The sequence below is a fragment of the Pimephales promelas genome, chromosome 25, assembly GCF_988280905.1.
Source record: "Pimephales promelas chromosome 25, fPimPro1.hap1.1, whole genome shotgun sequence".
In the NCBI taxonomy this organism is placed as follows: domain Eukaryota; kingdom Metazoa; phylum Chordata; class Actinopteri; order Cypriniformes; family Leuciscidae; genus Pimephales; species Pimephales promelas.
The window spans coordinates 16,831,032-16,848,501 of NC_142793.1; positions in this window are offsets into that span (position 1 = coordinate 16,831,032).

The following is a 17,470-nucleotide window of genomic DNA, read 5'->3' on the forward strand; positions in this document are numbered from 1 at the left end:
AGGCTAGCCTACTTGCCATTATAAATACTAGTGCAAAATGTATGGGCTGAAATATGTGCCACCAAAAACTAAATTTGAACCATTTATATTTGAATTTTAATGGCTAAACTTGAATAATTGCATTGAAAAACTGAATTTAAATCACATAATTTGAAATTGTATTGTTTAATTAAAATTGAATTTATTCAAAAACTGAATCTGAATTGTATCATTTGAAATTGAATTTATTTGTTTGGAACTGAAGTCCAATAAAATTTGATCCTCACTGAAAATTAAACTCTCTATGAAGGAAGAGCAATCGAGCGCAGATCGATAGATAGCGTTCATTGGCGCACAGCATGGGCGCACAGGACTCCTCTTGGGCCAATCAGGACCAATGTTTTGGAGCACAGTGTTACCCGCATAGACAGTGGTTACCCGCCATGAAACAGAAGAAGTGCTTGCCTGACTTGCAGACTGGCGTGACCAGTGACTACCACCATGGATTCGGCTGGGACAAATACGGTAATGACATTTTTTTACGATCTAACGATCTTTTGTTTAACCTTCGTTAATGTTATAGCTATTTTGTAGAAACGGGGGAAATTAAATCTTTCTCCTGACGTTGCTTTGCCTGGTGTTTATTATTTTTTAGCGTTTGCCTCTTCCTCCGGTGAAAATGTTGTTGCAATTTGCAAACGTAGCAAATTACATTAACTTCCGATAACTTCTCCTCGTGGTTGTCATTGTCAGAGGAACGTTGAGAGAGAGAGATAGAGAGAGAGAGAGAGAGAGAGAGAGAGAGAGAGAGAGAGAGAGAGAGAGAGAGAGAGAGAGAGAGAGAGAGAGAGAGAGAAGTAAGCGTGTAAGTTATGGGTCACTGTGTTTGGCAGGTGCTAGCATAATGTAAGGCTATAAACTTCAGGGCAATTACTGTACACCATAGCACTAGCCCTATTCATTTGAATTGAATGCATAAGTTAGCTAATTCTGTTTGACTAGAACACAAAAATAGCACATTTACACTTCGAAAGAAAGCTGGATGTTTTGTTTAATTAAATTAAATAGTGCATGCATGGTATTGTGGTCTATAAATATAGTGCCTGTTTTATTAATATTTTGTTTTATATTGATATACCTAGCCATTTACTTGAATAACTTTTTGCAATATATTTTCTTTGGAATATGGAAAACATCCCACTTGGGCCCAGTGCCCAACATCAAATTGGCCCAAAGACTCCAAGGTGTTGTGTAGTTTTGGAACAAATAAGATAACACACACACACACACACACACACACACACACACCCAGATTAACACGTATAAAATAATGTGATGCATCTCCTGAACACGGCATGTCATTCTAGCAGACAGGGAAGGAGTCAGGAAAGAGAGAGAGATGGCCGAGCCAGTGTCCACACAGAAATGACAAGGTTCTTCACTGTATTTGGTTTCTTTGTCAGACTGACTCGTCCCTTACATTCATCAATTTGAATTCTCAAACTATAGCTAGTGAAATGTGTATTTGCATTGTGTAATGTCAAATTAATAAATTAATGTCACAGGTCTTTTCCTGCCCTTTTTGGAGCCAGGGGAAAGCGTCGGCATGTTCAAGGGCCTTCCAACCACTCCACACCAGTCAAAGAGATAGAAGTTACATTTTATCTCTTACTCAAAATTGTTGAGCGCACTCCCAAAGGCAGTGAAGAAGTTTTCCATCTGCAAGCTGGTTTGGGACGCAGGTCCACGCTGATACCAGAGAACTACACCCATGATGAGGTGAGGCAACAATTTTCATATAATGTTTGAATATAGTCCACTATCAAAACCAATGTTTGTTTGTCAATATGATGGTATGATTTAGGTAAGATTTTTTTATGTTTTTAAAAGAAGACTCTTCTGCTCACCAAGGCTGCAATTATTTAATAAAAAAAAAAAACAGTAATATTGTGAAATATTATTACAATTTAAAACAGCTGTTTTGTATGTGAATATATAGTGAAGTGTAATTTATTCCTGTGATCAAAGCTTAATTTACAGCATCATTACTCCAATCTCCAGTGTCACATGATCCTGGAAGGGTCTAGAGCCTCCATTTTGGCACTCAGGTCTAAGTCCCATTGCCCTCTATCATAATCCAGAGTTTCAAGAAGATTGGAGAAACTTATTTTTTCTCCCCCCCCATTAAAAAAAAATAAATGACAGTGGTACCCCTTTCGTTTTTTTTTTTGTGCGAAAAAATAAGTTTCTCCAATCTTCTTGAAACTTTGGATTCTGATAGAGGGCCATGGGACTTAGACCTGAGTGCAAAAATGGAGGCTCTAGACCCTTCCAGAGCTGAGATAGTGAGATATTTCTAATGGCATAATGCTACGTGGGATCTCAATATCTCAGCTCTGGAAGGGTCTAGAGCCTCCATTTTGGCACTCAGGTCTAAGTCCCATTGCCCTCTATCATAATCCAGAGTTTCAAGAAGATTGGAGAAACTTATTTTTTCACCCCCCCCAAAAAAACGACAGGGGTAATTACACTGTCGTTTTTTTTTGGTCAAAATTTTGAGTTTCTCCAATCTTTTTGAAACTCTGGATTCTGATAGAGGGCAATGGGACTTAGATCTGAGTGCAAAAATGGAGGCTCTAGACCCTTCCAGAGCTGAGATATTGAGATCCCACTTAGCATTATGCCATTAGAAATATCTCAATATCTCAGCTCTGGAAGGGTCTAGAGCCTCTGGTACCCCTTTCGTTTTTTTTGTTTTGTTTTTTTTGTGCGAAAAAATAAGTTTCTTCAATCTTCTTGAAAATCTGGATTCTGATAGAGGGCCATGGGACTTAAACCCGAGTGCAAAAATGGAGGCTCTAGACCCTTCCAGAGCTGTCGTTTTTTTTCGGGTCGAAATTTTGAGTTTCAATATCTCAGCTCTGGAAGGGTCTAGAGCCTCCATTTTTGCACTCAAGTCTAAGTCTCATGGCACTCTATCAGAATCCAGAGTTTTGAGAAGATTGGAGAAACGTAATTTTTCGCCCGAAAATGAAAAAAAACCGAAAGGGGTACCACTGTCGTTTTTTTTTTGGGTCGAATTTTTGAGTTTCGATATCTCAGCTCTGGAAGGGTCTAGAGCCTCCATTTTTGCACTCAGGTCAAAGTCTCACAGCCCTCTATCATAATCCAGAGTTTTGAGAAGATTGGAGAAACTTAATTTTTCGCCCGAAAATAAAAAAAACGTAAGGGGTAACACTGTCGTTTTTTTTTTCGGGTCGAAATTTTGAATTTTGATATCTCAGCTCTGGAAGGGTCTAGAGCCTCCATTTTTGCACTCAGGTCAAAGTCTCACAGCCCTCTATCATAATCAAGAGTTTTGAGAAGATTGGAGAAACTTAATTTTTCGCCCGAAAATGAAAAAAAACGTAAGGGGTAACACTGTCGTTTTTTTTTTCGGGTCGAAATTTTGAGTTTCGATATCTCAGCTCTGGAAGGGTCTAGAGCTTCCATTTTTGCACTCAGGTCAAAGTCTCACAGCCCTCTATCATAATCCAGAGTTTTGAGAAGATTGGAGAAACTTAATTTTTCGCCCGAAAATGAAAAAAAACGTAAGGGGTAACACTGTCGTTTTTTTTTTCGGGTCGAAATTTTGAATTTCGATATCTCAGCTCTGGAAGGGTCTAGAGCCTCCATTTTTGCACTCAGGTCAAAGTCTCACAGCCATCTATCATAATCCAGAGTTTTGAGAAGATTGGAGAAACTTAATTTTTCGCCCGAAAATGAAAAAAAACGAAAGGGGTAACACTGTAGTTTTTTTTTCGGGTCGAAATTTTGAATTTTGATATCTCAGCTCTGGAAGGGTCTAGAGCCTCCATTTTTGCACTCAGGTCAAAGTCTCACAGCCCTCTATCATAATCCAGAGTTTTGAGAAGATTGGAGAAACTTAATTTTTCGCCCGAAAATGAAAAAAAACGTAAGGGGTAACACTGTCGTTTTTTTTTCGGGTCGAAATTTTGAATTTTGATATCTCAGCTCTGGAAGGGTCTAGAGTCACCATTTTTGCACTCAGGTCAAAGTCTCACAGCCCTCTATCATAATCCAGAGTTTTGAGAGGATTGGAGAAACTTAATTTTTCGCCCAAAAATGAAAAAAAACGTAAGGGGTAACACTGTCGTTTTTTTTTCGGGTCGAAATTTTGAATTTTGATATCTCAGCTCTGGAAGGGTCTAGAGCCTCCATTTTTGCACTCAGGTCAAAGTCTCACAGCCCTCTATCATAATCCAGAGTTTTGAGAAGATTGGAGAAACTTAATTTTTCGCCCGAAAATGAAAAAAAACGTAAGGGGTAACACTGTCGTTTTTTTTTCGGGTCGAAATTTTGAGTTTCGATATCTCAGCTCTGGAAGGGTCTAGAGTCTCCATTTTTGCACTCAGGTCAAAGTCTCACAGCCCTCTATCATAATCCAGAGTTTTGAGAAGATTGGAGAAACTTAATTTTTCGCCCGAAAATGAAAAAAAAACGTAAGGGGTAACACTGTCGTTTTTTTTTCGGGTCGAAATTTTGAATTTTGATATCTCAGCTCTGGAAGGGTCTAGAGTCTCCATTTTTGCACTCAGGTCAAAGTCTCACAGCCCTCTATCATAATCCAGAGTTTTGAGAAGATTGGAGAAACTTAATTTTTCGCCCGAAAATGAAAAAAAAACGTAAGGGGTAACACTGTCGTTTTTTTTTCGGGTCGAAATTTTGAATTTTGATATCTCAGCTCTGAAAGGGTCTAGAGCCTCCATTTTTGCACACAGGTCAAAGTCTCACAGCCCTCTATCATAATCCAGAGTTTTGAGAAGATTGGAGAAACTTAATTTTTCGCCCGAAAATTAAAAAAAACGTAAGGGGTAACACTGTCGTTTTTTTTTCGGGTCGAAATTTTGAGTTTCGATATCTCAGCTCTGGAAGGGTCTAGAGCCTCCATTTTTGCACTCAGGTCAAAGTCTCACAGCCCTCTATCATAATCCAGAGTTTTGAGAAGATTGGAGAAACTTAATTTTTCGCCCGAAAATGAAAAAAAACGTAAGGGGTAACACTGTCGTTTTTTTTTCGGGTCGAAATTTTGAATTTCGATATCTCAGCTCTGGAAGGGTCTAGAGCCTCCATTTTTGCACTCAGGTCAAAGTCTCACAGCCCTCTATCATAATCCAGAGTTTTGAGAAGATTGGAGAAACTTAATTTTTCGCCCGAAAATGAAAAAAAAACGAAAGGGGTAACACTGTAGTTTTTTTTTTCGGGTCGAAATTTTGAATTTTGATATCTCAGCTCTGGAAGGGTCTAGAGCCTCCATTTTTGCACTCAGGTCAAAGTCTCACAGCCCTCTATCATAATCCAGAGTTTTGAGGAGATTGGAGAAACTTAATTTTTCGCCCGAAAATGAAAAAAAACGTAAGGGGTAACACTGTCGTTTTTTTTTTCGGGTCGAAATTTTGAATTTTGATATCTCAGCTCTGGAAGGGTCTAGAGCCTCCATTTTTGCACTCAGGTCAAAGTCTCACAGCCCTCTATCATAATCCAGAGTTTTGAGAAGATTGGAGAAACTTAATTTTTCGCCCGAAAATGAAAAAAAACGTAAGGGGTAACACTGTCGGTTTTTTTTTCGGGTCGAAATTTTGAATTTCGATATCTCAGCTCTGGAAGGGTCTAGAGTCTCCATTTTTGCACTCAGGTCAAAGTCTCACAGCCCTCTATCATAATCCAGAGTTTTGAGAAGATTGGAGAAACTTAATTTTTCGCCCGAAAATGAAAAAAAACGTAAGGGGTAACACTGTCGTTTTTTTTTCGGGTCGAAATTTTGAATTTTGATATCTCAGCTCTGGAAGGGTCTAGAGCCTCCATTTTTGCACTCAGGTTTAAGTCTCATTGCCCTCTATCAGAATCCAGAGTTTTGAGAAGTTTGGAGAAACTTCATTTTTCGCCCGAAAAAAAAACGTAAGGGGTACCACTGTCGTTTTTTTTTCGGGTCGAAATTTTGAATTTTGATATCTCAGCTCTGGAAGGGTCTAGAGTCTCCATTTTTGCACTCAGGTCAAAGTCTCACAGCCCTCTATCATAATCCAGAGTTTTGAGAAGATTGGAGAAACTTAATTTTTCCCCCGAAAATGAAAAAAAACGTAAGGGGTAACACTGTCGTTTTTTTTTCGGGTCGAAATTTTGAATTTTGATATCTCAGCTCTGGAAGGGTCTAGAGCCTCCATTTTTGCACTCAGGTCAAAGTCTCACAGCCCTCTATCATAATCCAGAGTTTTGAGAAGATTGGAGAAACTTAATTTTTCCCCCGAAAATGAAAAAAAACGTAAGGGGTAACACTGTCGTTTTTTTTTCGGGTCGAAATTTTGAATTTTGATATCTCAGCTCTGGAAGGGTCTAGAGCCTCCATTTTTGCACTCAGGTCAAAGTCTCACAGCCCTCTATCATAATCCAGAGTTTTGAGAAGATTGGAGAAACTTAATTTTTCGCCCGAAAATGAAAAAAAACGTAAGGGGTAACACTGTCGTTTTTTTTTCGGGTCGAAATTTTGAGTTTCGATATCTCAGCTCTGGAAGGGTCTAGAGCCTCCATTTTTGCACACAGGTCAAAGTCTCACAGCCCTCTATCATAATCCAGAGTTTTGAGAAGATTGGAGAAACTTAATTTTTCGCCCGAAAATGAAAAAAAACGTAAGGGGTAACACTGTCGTTTTTTTTTCGGGTCGAAATTTTGAGTTTCGATATCTCAGCTCTGGAAGGGTCTAGAGCCTCCATTTTTGCACACAGGTCAAAGTCTCACAGCCCTCTATCATAATCCAGAGTTTTGAGAAGATTGGAGAAACTTAATTTTTCGCCCGAAAATGAAAAAAAACGTAAGGGGTAACACTGTCGTTTTTTTTTCGGGTCGAAATTTTGAGTTTCGATATCTCAGCTCTGGAAGGGTCTAGAGCCTCCATTTTTGCACTCAGGTCAAAGTCTCACAGCTCCCTCTATCATAATCCAGAGTTTTGAGAAGATTGGAGAAACTTAATTTTTCGCCCGAAAATGAAAAAAAACATAAGGGGTAACACTGTCGTTTTTTTTTTCGGGTCGAAATTTTGAGTTTCGATATCTCAGCTCTGGAAGGGTCTAGAGCCTCCATTTTTGCACTCAGGTCAAAGTCTCACAGCTCCCTCTATCATAATCCAGAGTTTTGAGAAGATTGGAGAAACTTAATTTTTCGCCCGAAAATGAAAAAAAACATAAGGGGTAACACTGTCGTTTTTTTTTTCGGGTCGAAATTTTGAGTTTCGATATCTCAGCTCTGGAAGGGTCTAGAGCCTCCATTTTTGCACTCAGGTTTAAGTCTCATTGCCCTCTATCAGAATCCAGAGTTTTGAGAAGTTTGGAGAAACTTCATTTTTCGCCCGAAAAAAAAACGTAAGGGGTACCACTGTCGTTTTTTTTTCGGGTCGAAATTTTGAGTTTCGATATCTCAGCTCTGGAAGGGTCTAGAGCCTCCATTTTTGCACTCAGGTCAAAGTCTCACAGCTCCCTCTATCATAATCCAGAGTTTTGAGAAGATTGGAGAAACTTAATTTTTCGCCCGAAAATGAAAAAAAACATAAGGGGTAACACTGTCGTTTTTTTTTTCGGGTCGAAATTTTGAGTTTCGATATCTCAGCTCTGGAAGGGTCTAGAGCCTCCATTTTTGCACTCAGGTCAAAGTCTCACAGCCCTCTATCATAATCCAGAGTTTTGAGAAGATTGGAGAAACTTAATTTTTCGCCCGAAAATGAAAAAAAACGTAAGGGGTAACACTGTCGTTTTTTTTTTCGGGTCGAAATTTTGAATTTCGATATCTCAGCTCTGGAAGGGTCTAGAGCCTCCATTTTTGCACTCAGGTCAAAGTCTCACAGCCATCTATCATAATCCAGAGTTTTGAGAAGATTGGAGAAACTTAATTTTTCGCCCGAAAATGAAAAAAAACGAAAGGGGTAACACTGTCGTTTTTTTTTCGGGTCGAAATTTTGAATTTTGATATCTCAGCTCTGGAAGGGTCTAGAGCCTCCATTTTTGCACTCAGGTCAAAGTCTCACAGCCCTCTATCAAAATCCAGAGTTTTGAGAAGATTGGAGAAACTTAATTTTTCGTCCGAAAATGAAAAAAAACGTAAGGGGTAACACTGTCGTTTTTTTTTTCAGGTCGAAATTTTGAATTTCGATATCTCAGCTCTGGAAGGGTCTAGAGTCTCCATTTTTGCACTCAGGTCAAAGTCTCACAGCCCTCTATCATAATCCAGAGTTTTGAGAAGATTGGAGAAACTTAATTTTTCGCCCGAAAATGAAAAAAAACGTAAGGGGTAACACTGTCGTTTTTTTTTCGGGTCGAAATTTTGAATTTTGATATCTCAGCTCTGGAAGGGTCTAGAGCCTCCATTTTTGCACTCAGGTCAAAGTCTCACAGCCCTCTATCATAATCCAGAGTTTTGAGAAGATTGGAGAAACTTAATTTTTCGCCCGAAAATGAAAAAAAACGTAAGGGGTAACACTGTCGTTTTTTTTTCGGGTCGAAATTTTGAATTTTGATATCTCAGCTCTGGAAGGGTCTAGAGTCTCCATTTTTGCACTCAGGTCAAAGTCTCACAGCCCTCTATCATAATCCAGAGTTTTGAGAAGATTGGAGAAACTTAATTTTTCCCCCGAAAATGAAAAAAAACGTAAGGGGTAACACTGTCGTTTTTTTTTCGGGTCGAAACTTTGAGTTTCGATATCTCAGCTCTGGAAGGGTCTAGAGCCTCCATTTTTGCACTCAGGTCAAAGTCTCACAGCCCTCTATCATAATCCAGAGTTTTGAGAAGATTGGAGAAACTTAATTTTTCCCCCGAAAATGAAAAAAAACGTAAGGGGTAACACTGTCGTTTTTTTTTCGGGTCGAAATTTTGAATTTTGATATCTCAACTCTGGAAGGGTCTAGAGCCTCCATTTTTGCACTCAGGTCAAAGTCTCACAGCCCTCTATCATAATCCAGAGTTTTGAGAAGATTGGAGAAACTTAATTTTTCGCCCGAAAATGAAAAAAAACGTAAGGGGTAACACTGTCGTTTTTTTTTCGGGTCGAAATTTTGAGTTTCGATATCTCAGCTCTGGAAGGGTCTAGAGCCTCCATTTTTGCACACAGGTCAAAGTCTCACAGCCCTCTATCATAATCCAGAGTTTTGAGAAGATTGGAGAAACTTAATTTTTCGCCCGAAAATGAAAAAAAACGTAAGGGGTAACACTGTCGTTTTTTTTTCGGGTCGAAATTTTGAGTTTCGATATCTCAGCTCTGGAAGGGTCTAGAGCCTCCATTTTTGCACTCAGGTCAAAGTCTCACAGCCCTCTATCATAATCCAGAGTTTTGAGAAGATTGGAGAAACTTAATTTTTCGCCCGAAAATGAAAAAAAACGTAAGGGGTAACACTGTCGTTTTTTTTTCGGGTCGAAATTTTGAGTTTCGATATCTCAGCTCTGGAAGGGTCTAGAGCCTCCATTTTTGCACTCAGGTCAAAGTCTCACAGCCCTCTATCATAATCCAGAGTTTTGAGAAGATTGGAGAAACTTAATTTTTCCCCCGAAAATGAAAAAAAACGTAAGGGGTAACACTGTCGTTTTTTTTCGGGTCGAAATTTTGAATTTTGATATCTCAGCTCTGGAAGGGTCTAGAGCCTCCATTTTTGCACTCAGGTCAAAGTCTCACAGCCCTCTATCATAATCCAGAGTTTTGAGAAGATTGGAGAAACTTAATTTTTCGCCCGAAAATGAAAAAAAAACGTAAGGGGTAACACTGTCGTTTTTTTTTCGGGTCGAAATTTTGAATTTTGATATCTCAGCTCTGGAAGGGTCTAGAGCCTCCATTTTTGCACACAGGTCAAAGTCTCACAGCCCTCTATCATAATCCAGAGTTTTGAGAAGATTGGAGAAACTTAATTTTTCGCCCGAAAATGAAAAAAAACGTAAGGGGTAACACTGTCGTTTTTTTTTCGGGTCGAAATTTTGAGTTTCGATATCTCAGCTCTGGAAGGGTCTAGAGCCTCCATTTTTTCACTCAGGTCAAAGTCTCACAGCCCTCTATCATAATCCAGAGTTTTGAGAAGATTGGAGAAACTTAATTTTTCGCCCGAAAATGAAAAAAAACGTAAGGGGTAACACTGTCGTTTTTTTTTTCGGGTCGAAATTTTGAGTTTCGATATCTCAGCTCTGGAAGGGTCTAGAGCCTCCATTTTTGCACTCAGGTCAAAGTCTCACAGCCCTCTATCATAATCCAGAGTTTTGAGAAGATTGGAGAAACTTAATTTTTCGCCCGAAAATGAAAAAAAACGTAAGGGGTAACACTGTCGTTTTTTTTTCGGGTCGAAATTTTGAATTTCGATATCTCAGCTCTGGAAGGGTCTAGAGCCTCCATTTTTGCACTCAGGTCAAAGTCTCACAGCCCTCTATCATAATCCAGAGTTTTGAGAAGATTGGAGAAACTTAATTTTTCGCCCGAAAATGAAAAAAAACGAAAGGGGTAACACTGTAGTTTTTTTTTCGGGTCGAAATTTTGAATTTTGACATCTCAGCTCTGGAAGGGTCTGGAGCCTCCATTTTTGCACTCAGGTCAAAGTCTCACAGCCCTCTATCATAATCCAGAGTTTTGAGGAGATTGGAGAAACTTAATTTTTCGCCCGAAAATGAAAAAAAACGTAAGGGGTAACACTGTCGTTTTTTTTTTCGGGTCGAAATTTTGAATTTTGATATCTCAGCTCTGGAAGGGTCTAGAGCCTCCATTTTTGCACTCAGGTCAAAGTCTCACAGCCCTCTATCATAATCCAGAGTTTTGAGAAGATTGGAGAAACTTAATTTTTCGCCCGAAAATGAAAAAAAACGTAAGGGGTAACACTGTCGTTTTTTTTTTCGGGTCGAAATTTTGAATTTTGATATCTCAGCTCTGGAAGGGTCTAGAGTCTCCATTTTTGCACTCAGGTCAAAGTCTCACAGCCCTCTATCATAATCCAGAGTTTTGAGAAGATTGGAGAAACGTAATTTTTCCCCCGAAAATGAAAAAAAACGTAAGGGGTAACACTGTCGTTTTTTTTTTCGGGTCGAAATTTTGAATTTTGATATCTCAGCTCTGGAAGGGTCTAGAGCCTCCATTTTTGCACACAGGTCAAAGTCTCACAGCCCTCTATCATAATCCAGAGTTTTGAGAAGATTGGAGAAACTTAATTTTTCGCCCGAAAATGAAAAAAAACGTAAGGGGTAACACTGTCGTTTTTTTTTCGGGTCGAAATTTTGAATTTTGATATCTCAGCTCTGGAAGGGTCTAGAGCCTCCATTTTTGCACTCAGGTCAAAGTCTCACAGCCCTCTATCATAATCCAGAGTTTTGAGAAGATTGGAGAAACTTAATTTTTCGCCCGAAAATGAAAAAAAACGTAAGGGGTAACACTGTCGTTTTTTTTTTCGGGTCGAAATTTTGAATTTCGATATCTCAGCTCTGGAAGGGTCTAGAGCCTCCATTTTTGCACTCAGGTCAAAGTCTCACAGCCCTCTATCATAATCCAGAGTTTTGAGAAGATTGGAGAAACTTAATTTTTCCCCCGAAAATGAAAAAAAACGTAAGGGGTAACACTGTCGTTTTTTTTTCGGGTCGAAATTTTGAATTTTGATATCTCAGCTCTGGAAGGGTCTAGAGCCTCCATTTTTGCACTCAGGTCAAAGTCTCACAGCCCTCTATCATAATCCAGAGTTTTGAGAAGATTGGAGAAACTTAATTTTTCGCCCGAAAATGAAAAAAAACGTAAGGGGTAACACTGTCGTTTTTTTTTCGGGTCGAAATTTTGAGTTTCGATATCTCAGCTCTGGAAGGGTCTAGAGCCTCCATTTTTGCACTCAGGTCAAAGTCTCACAGCCCTCTATCATAATCCAGAGTTTTGAGAAGATTGGAGAAACTTAATTTTTCGCCCGAAAATGAAAAAAAACGTAAGGGGTAACACTGTCGTTTTTTTTTCGGGTCGAAATTTTGAATTTTGATATCTCAGCTCTGGAAGGGTCTAGAGCCTCCATTTTTGCACTCAGGTCAAAGTCTCACAGCCCTCTATCATAATCCAGAGTTTTGAGAAGATTGGAGAAACTTAATTTTTCCCCCGAAAATGAAAAAAAACGTAAGGGGTAACACTGTCGTTTTTTTTTCGGGTCGAAATTTTGAGTTTCGATATCTCAGCTCTGGAAGGGTCTAGAGCCTCCATTTTTGCACTCAGGTCAAAGTCTCACAGCCCTCTATCATAATCCAGAGTTTTGAGAAGATTGGAGAAACTTAATTTTTCGCCCGAAAATGAAAAAAAACGTAAGGGGTAACACTGTCGTTTTTTTTTCGGGTCGAAATTTTGAATTTCGATATCTCAGCTCTGGAAGGGTCTAGAGCCTCCATTTTTGCACTCAGGTCAAAGTCTCACAGCCCTCTATCATAATCCAGAGTTTTGAGAAGATTGGAGAAACTTAATTTTTCGCCCGAAAATGAAAAAAAACGAAAGGGGTAACACTGTAGTTTTTTTTTCGGGTCGAAATTTTGAATTTTGATATCTCAGCTCTGGAAGGGTCTAGAGCCTCCATTTTTGCACTCAGGTCAAAGTCTCACAGCCCTCTATCATAATCCAGAGTTTTGAGAAGATTGGAGAAACTTAATTTTTCGCCCGAAAATGAAAAAAAACGTAAGGGGTAACACTGTCGTTTTTTTTTTCGGGTCGAAATTTTGAATTTTGATATCTCAGCTCTGGAAGGGTCTAGAGCCTCCATTTTTGCACTCAGGTCAAAGTCTCACAGCCCTCTATCATAATCCAGAGTTTTGAGAAGATTGGAGAAACTTAATTTTTCGCCCGAAAATGAAAAAAAAACGTAAGGGGTAACACTGTCGTTTTTTTTTCGGGTCGAAATTTTGAATTTTGATATCTCAGCTCTGAAAGGGTCTAGAGCCTCCATTTTTGCACACAGGTCAAAGTCTCACAGCCCTCTATCATAATCCAGAGTTTTGAGAAGATTGGAGAAACTTAATTTTTCGCCCGAAAATTAAAAAAAACGTAAGGGGTAACACTGTCGTTTTTTTTTCGGGTCGAAATTTTGAGTTTCGATATCTCAGCTCTGGAAGGGTCTAGAGCCTCCATTTTTGCACTCAGGTCAAAGTCTCACAGCCCTCTATCATAATCCAGAGTTTTGAGAAGATTGGAGAAACTTAATTTTTCGCCCGAAAATGAAAAAAAAACGTAAGGGGTAACACTGTCGTTTTTTTTTCGGGTCGAAATTTTGAATTTCGATATCTCAGCTCTGGAAGGGTCTAGAGCCTCCATTTTTGCACTCAGGTCAAAGTCTCACAGCCCTCTATCATAATCCAGAGTTTTGAGAAGATTGGAGAAACTTAATTTTTCGCCCGAAAATGAAAAAAAAACGAAAGGGGTAACACTGTAGTTTTTTTTTTCGGGTCGAAATTTTGAATTTTGATATCTCAGCTCTGGAAGGGTCTAGAGCCTCCATTTTTGCACTCAGGTCAAAGTCTCACAGCCCTCTATCATAATCCAGAGTTTTGAGGAGATTGGAGAAACTTAATTTTTCGCCCGAAAATGAAAAAAAACGTAAGGGGTAACACTGTCGTTTTTTTTTTCGGGTCGAAATTTTGAATTTTGATATCTCAGCTCTGGAAGGGTCTAGAGCCTCCATTTTTGCACTCAGGTCAAAGTCTCACAGCCCTCTATCATAATCCAGAGTTTTGAGAAGATTGGAGAAACTTAATTTTTCGCCCGAAAATGAAAAAAAACGTAAGGGGTAACACTGTCGGTTTTTTTTTCGGGTCGAAATTTTGAATTTCGATATCTCAGCTCTGGAAGGGTCTAGAGTCTCCATTTTTGCACTCAGGTCAAAGTCTCACAGCCCTCTATCATAATCCAGAGTTTTGAGAAGATTGGAGAAACTTAATTTTTCGCCCGAAAATGAAAAAAAACGTAAGGGGTAACACTGTCGTTTTTTTTTCGGGTCGAAATTTTGAATTTTGATATCTCAGCTCTGGAAGGGTCTAGAGCCTCCATTTTTGCACTCAGGTTTAAGTCTCATTGCCCTCTATCAGAATCCAGAGTTTTGAGAAGTTTGGAGAAACTTCATTTTTCGCCCGAAAAAAAAACGTAAGGGGTACCACTGTCGTTTTTTTTTCGGGTCGAAATTTTGAATTTTGATATCTCAGCTCTGGAAGGGTCTAGAGTCTCCATTTTTGCACTCAGGTCAAAGTCTCACAGCCCTCTATCATAATCCAGAGTTTTGAGAAGATTGGAGAAACTTAATTTTTCCCCCGAAAATGAAAAAAAACGTAAGGGGTAACACTGTCGTTTTTTTTTCGGGTCGAAATTTTGAATTTTGATATCTCAGCTCTGGAAGGGTCTAGAGCCTCCATTTTTGCACTCAGGTCAAAGTCTCACAGCCCTCTATCATAATCCAGAGTTTTGAGAAGATTGGAGAAACTTAATTTTCCCCCCTAAAATGAAAAAAAACGTAAGGGGTAACACTGTCGTTTTTTTTTCGGGTCGAAATTTTGAATTTTGATATCTCAGCTCTGGAAGGGTCTAGAGCCTCCATTTTTGCACTCAGGTCAAAGTCTCACAGCCCTCTATCATAATCCAGAGTTTTGAGAAGATTGGAGAAACTTAATTTTTCGCCCGAAAATGAAAAAAAACGTAAGGGGTAACACTGTCGTTTTTTTTTCGGGTCGAAATTTTGAGTTTCGATATCTCAGCTCTGGAAGGGTCTAGAGCCTCCATTTTTGCACACAGGTCAAAGTCTCACAGCCCTCTATCATAATCCAGAGTTTTGAGAAGATTGGAGAAACTTAATTTTTCGCCCGAAAATGAAAAAAAACGTAAGGGGTAACACTGTCGTTTTTTTTTCGGGTCGAAATTTTGAGTTTCGATATCTCAGCTCTGGAAGGGTCTAGAGCCTCCATTTTTGCACACAGGTCAAAGTCTCACAGCCCTCTATCATAATCCAGAGTTTTGAGAAGATTGGAGAAACTTAATTTTTCGCCCGAAAATGAAAAAAAACGTAAGGGGTAAACCTGTCGTTTTTTTTTCGGGTCGAAATTTTGAGTTTCGATATCTCAGCTCTGGAAGGGTCTAGAGCCTCCATTTTTGCACTCAGGTCAAAGTCTCACAGCTCCCTCTATCATAATCCAGAGTTTTGAGAAGATTGGAGAAACTTAATTTTTCGCCCGAAAATGAAAAAAAACGTAAGGGGTAACACTGTCGTTTTTTTTTCGGGTCGAAATTTTGAGTTTCGATATCTCAGCTCTGGAAGGGTCTAGAGCCTCCATTTTTGCACACAGGTCAAAGTCTCACAGCCCTCTATCATAATCCAGAGTTTTGAGAAGATTGGAGAAACTTAATTTTTCGCCCGAAAATGAAAAAAAACGTAAGGGGTAACACTGTCGTTTTTTTTTCGGGTCGAAATTTTGAATTTTGATATCTCAGCTCTGGAAGGGTCTAGAGTCTCCATTTTTGCACTCAGGTCAAAGTCTCACAGCCCTCTATCATAATCCAGAGTTTTGAGAAGATTGGAGAAACTTAATTTTTCCCCCGAAAATGAAAAAAAACGTAAGGGGTAACACTGTCGTTTTTTTTTCGGGTCGAAATTTTGAATTTTGATATCTCAGCTCTGGAAGGGTCTAGAGCCTCCATTTTTGCACTCAGGTCAAAGTCTCACAGCCCTCTATCATAATCCAGAGTTTTGAGAAGATTGGAGAAACTTAATTTTCCCCCCTAAAATGAAAAAAACGTAAGGGGTAACACTGTCGTTTTTTTTTCGGGTCGAAATTTTGAATTTTGATATCTCAGCTCTGGAAGGGTCTAGAGCCTCCATTTTTGCACTCAGGTCAAAGTCTCACAGCCCTCTATCATAATCCAGAGTTTTGAGAAGATTGGAGAAACTTAATTTTTCGCCCGAAAATGAAAAAAAACGTAAGGGGTAACACTGTCGTTTTTTTTTCGGGTCGAAATTTTGAGTTTCGATATCTCAGCTCTGGAAGGGTCTAGAGCCTCCATTTTTGCACACAGGTCAAAGTCTCACAGCCCTCTATCATAATCCAGAGTTTTGAGAAGATTGGAGAAACTTAATTTTTCGCCCGAAAATGAAAAAAAACGTAAGGGGTAACACTGTCGTTTTTTTTTCGGGTCGAAATTTTGAGTTTCGATATCTCAGCTCTGGAAGGGTCTAGAGCCTCCATTTTTGCACACAGGTCAAAGTCTCACAGCCCTCTATCATAATCCAGAGTTTTGAGAAGATTGGAGAAACTTAATTTTTCGCCCGAAAATGAAAAAAAACGTAAGGGGTAAACCTGTCGTTTTTTTTTCGGGTCGAAATTTTGAGTTTCGATATCTCAGCTCTGGAAGGGTCTAGAGCCTCCATTTTTGCACTCAGGTCAAAGTCTCACAGCTCCCTCTATCATAATCCAGAGTTTTGAGAAGATTGGAGAAACTTAATTTTTCGCCCGAAAATGAAAAAAAACGTAAGGGGTAACACTGTCGTTTTTTTTTTCGGGTCGAAATTTTGAGTTTCGATATCTCAGCTCTGGAAGGGTCTAGAGCCTCCATTTTTGCACTCAGGTCAAAGTCTCACAGCCCTCTATCATAATCCAGAGTTTTGAGAAGATTGGAGAAACTTAATTTTTCGCCCGAAAATGAAAAAAAACGTAAGGGGTAACACTGTCGTTTTTTTTTTCGGGTCGAAATTTTGAATTTCGATATCTCAGCTCTGGAAGGGTCTAGAGCCTCCATTTTTGCACTCAGGTCAAAGTCTCACAGCCATCTATCATAATCCAGAGTTTTGAGAAGATTGGAGAAACTTAATTTTTCGCCCGAAAATGAAAAAAAACGAAAGGGGTAACACTGTCGTTTTTTTTTCGGGTCGAAATTTTGAATTTTGATATCTCAGCTCTGGAAGGGTCTAGAGCCTCCATTTTTGCACTCAGGTCAAAGTCTCACAGCCCTCTATCAAAATCCAGAGTTTTGAGAAGATTGGAGAAACTTAATTTTTCGTCCGAAAATGAAAAAAAACGTAAGGGGTAACACTGTCGTTTTTTTTTTCGGGTCGAAATTTTGAGTTTCGATATCTCAGCTCTGGAAGGGTCTAGAGCCTCCATTTTTGCACTCAGGTCAAAGTCTCACAGCCCTCTATCATAATCCAGAGTTTTGAGAAGATTGGAGAAACTTAATTTTTCGCCCGAAAATGAAAAAAAACGTAAGGGGTAACACTGTCGTTTTTTTTTTCGGGTCGAAATTTTGAATTTCGATATCTCAGCTCTGGAAGGGTCTAGAGCCTCCATTTTTGCACTCAGGTCAAAGTCTCACAGCCATCTATCATAATCCAGAGTTTTGAGAAGATTGGAGAAACTTAATTTTTCGCCCGAAAATGAAAAAAAACGAAAGGGGTAACACTGTCGTTTTTTTTTCGGGTCGAAATTTTGAATT